The following is a 6000-nucleotide window of genomic DNA, read 5'->3' as shown; positions in this document are numbered from 1 at the left end:
CATGTTAGTAATTGCATTTCATCTATGGCATAGAAAAACCCTAAAAAAATTGAAAAGTTTTGCAAAAAAAAATCTTTACAAAAAAAAAAAAAAAAAAAAAAAAAAAAAAAAAAGAGTGTTCATGTAGTTTACATTGCATATTAGGATTTTGTTAGCATGTTTCATGAAGAACTGTTTAATATTTGCATTAGGGATCTATGATGAGTTTTGCCTTGTTAGCTTGCTTAATTCACTAAAATAGGATCAATGCCCAAGTTAATAGTACTTTGATGCTAGTTGAGTAGTTAGAAGCATAAGATTGAACCAAGCCTTGAATTCCTGCATTGCATTTGGTCTAAATTAAAACATGTTGTGATTTGATGCCATTTCCTACTTATAAGAACCTAATATTGACTTTCAATTATCAACTTGTGCATTGCTTTAAACTCATGGATACCATACACATATTTGGATCATCTTTCTCCTTTTTACCACTCTTGTTGATCCAAGTAGCTGATTTCACTTTTAAATCAGTTTCTCCTACCCTTAACCAACCCTTCTTTCAAGCCATGTTTATTATTGTGAGTGTGAGGCCTATTTTGGGATTGAGCTTGGTAGAAAGTGTTAGGTTTGAACTGACAAGAGCAAGGCCTTGTGTAGTTCTAGTTTGCAATTTTCAAACTAGATAGGACTAGGTGGTTCACTTGTTGGGTTTGGGACTTGGCTGTTTTGAAAAGAAAAGAGGAAAAAGAGAAAGAAAAGGTTAGAGTCTTTAGGAGGGAAATGTGTTTAAGTAAAACCAAAGTCTAGTGAAAGAATGGGAAGTATAAGGTTGTTTAAAGATGGTTCTAGTTAAAGAAAAGAAAGAAAGAAAAGAAGAGTATAGCAAAATGCTTTTATGTCTTAAAGAATAAGAAGAAAATAGAACCATAGCAATAAAGTAAGAAACCCCATTCTAAGACTTTAAAATAAGATCAAATAAGAAACCTCTCCTAAGACTTTAAAATCAAAAGAGAAAAGGGTGAAAGAGAAGAAAAGAAGTTAAAGGGTAGCACTAGGACCAATTGGGTTTAGATTGATAGGATAAACACTTTGGGTGCCTTTGGGTAGACAAGGTTTTGTTCTTGTATGTGTCTAAGTGTTCTTACCTTTAGCATTCTTCTAAAGCTCAATTCATTTTTTATGAGAGAACCTTGATATTGATAAGCCCTACTCTAAAAAGAGACCATCATTGTCTCTAAACCTTTTACTGCCAAGCCAAATGAGTTTAAGCATTGCATAGAATTGATTCATGTTCTTGATTAATGAATGTTAAAGGAAATGGTTGATTTGAATGCATGTGGATGTCTAAGGCTCAAATCAGTGAAGGTTGTGATATGCTTGTCTAAAGTCTTTAAGTATAGCTCATTCAACTTGCATCATAGTACTAGTAACTTGGACATTGATTCTAGCTGGTTTATTGGCAAGCTTTAGGAGCTGAGATCCCACTTTCAAATCTCATCTACCTTCTTATGTCTTGTTTATTTGTTTGAGGGCAAGCAAATACTAAGTTTGGGGGTGTTGATGTTCATATATTTTACCCTGTTTTCCCTTAATATATTCACATCTTTTGCATCTTTTGCTATCCTTTTTGACCATTATTGCATATTTTAGGATTGTTCATGCATTAGAGTATAGTTGCATTGCATTTGCATCTTTTCTTGCATAAACAGGTGATTTTGGAGCCTAAGGAGCATGGAAGCAATGCTGAAGAGGAGAAAGCAAGGGAGTTAGAGCTGAAGAACCCGGAGTTCCACTCGACCGCCCACTCGACCAGACACTCGACCGTGTGCGGAGAAGGACTCGACCGAGTGGAGGGAACAGAAGAAAAGCAAACTCGACCGGTCACTCGACCGAGCACCTGGTCGAGCTGACCGAGTCGCCTAGCTATTTTGTCTTCTAGCATTTTTAGGGCTTCCACTCCTTTTTCTATATAAGGCCTTGTACCCTGCAGCCACTAGGAGTCTAGTTGTTTTAGATATTCTCAAACCTAGTATTTACCCTTTTGGGAATTTATGCTCTTTGCACTTTTATTTTCTTAGATCTCTCATCTACTTTTGAAGGAAAACAAGAGATTCCTTGATCTTTGTTGGTTTCATAACTTTCAAAATATTAAGAATTCGAGTTTGATTCCTTCTTCAATATTGTAGATCTCTGTTTCATCTATCTAATCATGCAAGTTTCGTTATTTTCTGGGTTTATGACTTTGCTCATCATGTTTAGCATTTGTGAGTAGTTGCTTAGGATCTTGAGGATGGGTTAGGCTGGATTTTGGTTGAGGTTTGTTTAGCTAGGTCAAGATTGATTGTTATAGATCTCTTCTAGGCTAGATGTACTCTATGCTGATCCTATAATCGAGAGGGTAGGGTTTGATTTTAAGCTTCTTAGCATCACACCAATGTCTAGGTTGCAAGATAAGGCTAGATCTAGAGATTATCATTACGCATGCTAAGAGATTAGATGTCTTGTTTGATTTTTGACATAAATGATCTGTTGCTTAATGCTTGCTTGTATAAGTTCTTTGCTTTGTGAGAACAAGTCTAGAAATATATGAGCTTGATTGTTTTTGCCATGAGAGTGGATTAACATGTTCTAGGAGATCATTGTCTAGAGATTAGCTCAAGTTGATTGAGATTTGTTGACCAAGTTAGATGACCTTAATCATTAGTCCAGCCCATGAATCCCTCCTCAAGACCTTCCTTGTCTATTGATTTCTTAGTCTAAATCATGTTGCTTCGTTGTTGTTTGATTTACTTTTGTCTTGCTCTGTTTTGTTTGCATTGCTCTGTTTCTCGCATTTGTCCGACTCGACCTTGTACTCGATCGTACACTCGATCGAGTGTTTGCTGGAGCTCATCCCCAGAATTCTTGTTTATGCTTTGTGTTTGTCCTGTTTCATTTTAGTTGTTTTTCTGTTACATTCATTTAGTTTCATGTTCATTACTTGCCTTGCATTAGTTTATTACTTGCATTACTATAGTTTCTATTTCTGTTTCATTGCATTGTTGTTTAGATCATCCTGTTCTCTTTACTTTTAGCATCTAGTTTTTTTAAGCTTTTACATTCTCCATTTTACATTCATCATTAGGTTGTTAGTGACAAACATCCTTTATAATTGGCTCAACTTAGATAAATGTGCATGTCCTGATTGCTTGCATCTCACTCAGATTTGGATTGACACCCTTTATACTGCAACATCATAAAGGGAATTGAAACCCTTTGCTTTCTACCCATTCATTCATATCTCATATCATTCACCAATCATCACCACCACAAGAAAGCAGAGTTCCAATTCGATGATGGTGAAGAAGAATCTCTAAGAACTCAAAATCAAGATTACAACTCCAAATAAAATATAACAAACCAACCATTAAACAGAACAACCAATAACACTTTCACCACACCTACACATCGTCACACAAAACAAGTCATACAATCCAATCGCTTAGATAAGCTCATGGTCACGCACTCACCTTAACAAGTGATTCACGAAAATAACAACCAAATGAGAGGCTCTCCAATATCCAAGAACAACCAAACTCGCTCCTACAACCAATCACAACAATAAACAAACATTGAAAACAAACTGCCAAAAAAATCAGAAAAGAACAACCTCACAGGTGAAACCACGAAATCAAAATAAACCGTTAACTTTCTAATCTCTCCAGTGAAAAGTAAGGTCTATACGTCCAAAAGCTTTCCACAAAATTTTAGCACGATCAGATCTCAGATGAAACCGCAATCGATCCCGAAACACCCGCTGGTCTCAATCCGCGACTGAGACAAAACGTCCCACTAAACTGCCAATATCTCCTACAATATTGACTCAAATTCCCTTCTGTGAAAAGAAGAGTGTACGAAAATCTCTTAGCTACAACCCTACCAAAACTCAATATCTTTCGAAACAATTTGACCCGTCGGATCCTCTTTCTCCCAAATCCTGACAGTTTTGTTTCTCTTTTTACTCTAAAAAAAAAGCTTGATCTTTTTCCCTTACACCCAATAACCAAGAGTTATCTTTCTTTTTCCCCCTCTCTCTGATGACAATGTCGACAAAAGCACAAAAAAAGAGAGGAGGCATGACAATAAGAACGAGAATTAAAGGTTTTTGGTTTAATTAGATTAAACCTGAATTTAATTAAACCAAAATCAATTAAGAATTTCATCTTTCGGTTTTCTCTACATCCCACTTTTAGAAAGCGGATGTTACATTTTGGAATATTTATATGATTAGTGTACGAGGTGTTTGAACGGAAGGCTTTTTACGGGATATCAAGCAACCTAGTGATTTACATGACAACCATATTGCACCAAGGATCAGTCAAGTCGTCGAACAATGTGACCAATTGGGTTGGGACTAGTTGGCTCACTCCAATCTTGGGTGCTTATGTTGCCGATGCTCATCTCGGTCGCTACATCACCTTTGTCATCTCTTCCGCTATTTATTTATTGGTGTGACTAGGGTTCTGTTCGTTTGATGAACCAAACACAGTATATGTATACAATGTCAAGACACATCATCTAAATTATATTCGTTTGTTTTTTGTTTTTTTTCTTTTTTTACAAACTGTTTGTATCTCGGTACAATATATGTAAAATGATCAAAAAGCCATCTATTTTGTGTAAATATATTTTAGTGGTTTTATTTATGTCTTTAGCTAAATAATTTTCATATTAAAATTAAATAAACATAAAATAAATATTTTGAAATGAATTTAATCAATTATCTTGGCGAAAAACGTAAATTTACTTTTTTGGTAGAAAACGTAATTTTTCAGTTTTGGCGAGAAAACGTAATTTTGTGGTTTTGGCGGGGAAACGAGATATTACGGTTTTTTTTTGGGGAACGTAATTTTACGGTTTTGACGAGAAAACAAGATTCTGCGGTTTTGGCTGGAAAACTCATCTACCTATTCCAGTTCAAGTTCTTTATTGTCACTAAACGAACACAACATGCATCTGCATCTTATTCACCAAACGAATAACATGTAGCTTTTTAAAAATATTTTATAAAATATATATTTGGTTGATTGGATGATATTTAATTTGGTAATGAGTAGTAGAAAACATTACAAGACATAATAGGAATTGAGTTTTTGGTTTAAAACAGAATCAATAAAAGAGATTGACACAATTTGTTCAAAAGCTTATAGGTAGTAGATCACAACTTTGAAAATGATGAGAAGATACAAAAAAAACGACTACATTTGGTTTTTAAATCTCGTTACATTTTTGATCAGTACACGTAGAAGGTAGAACTCACAATGTGAATCCAAGTCATGTTTCCATCAGATTAGACGTGGATGCATGGCAAGAAGTGAAGATTGCGTCACAAAAATTAATTGATTTGCTTTAACAAAACAAATTTATCCAGTTTGACTTATAGAAGACAATCATAATCTTCACTTAAAAAAAACATAGAGTCAAGTCAAATGGTGATCTTGTAAATTCTTTTAGTTATTGTTATCAGTCATAAAATTTATCATAACAGTTTTCTTATGGCATAACTGCAGGGAATGGCATTACTGATGTTATAAGTATCTCTACCGCAACTGAAACCACCAAAATGTTCGACGGCTAATGTTGAAGACTGCCAAAAAGCTTTGGTTTTACAATTAGTTGTATTCTTCGGACCGTTATACACTTTTGCGATCGGTACGGGTGGTACAAAACCGAACATTTCAACAATAGGAGCTGATCAGTTTGATGAATTCGACCCGAAGGAGAGATTCATAAGCATTCTACTTGGGACTAAACCATATGTACAATTGGGCTTTATATTGTTGGGCTTGTTACGTATTAGTCACGTCTATGACAGTTATGTAAACCCTTGTGGTGTCGTGTATATAAGATGTTTCATAGCAGAATAATAAAACTAATGGTATCAGAGCTAAGATCTCATAAAAATACATAAAAAAAATTTCACTGTCTTTTTTTTCTTCTTCTTCTTTTGTTCGGTAGTTTCGAACTCTCTCAAATCTC

This window comes from Camelina sativa, chromosome 18, assembly GCF_030686135.1.
Source record: "Camelina sativa cultivar CO46 ecotype springtype chromosome 18, ASM3068613v1".
Lineage (NCBI taxonomy): Eukaryota > Viridiplantae > Streptophyta > Magnoliopsida > Brassicales > Brassicaceae > Camelina > Camelina sativa.
This window is presented reverse-complemented; position numbering follows the sequence as displayed.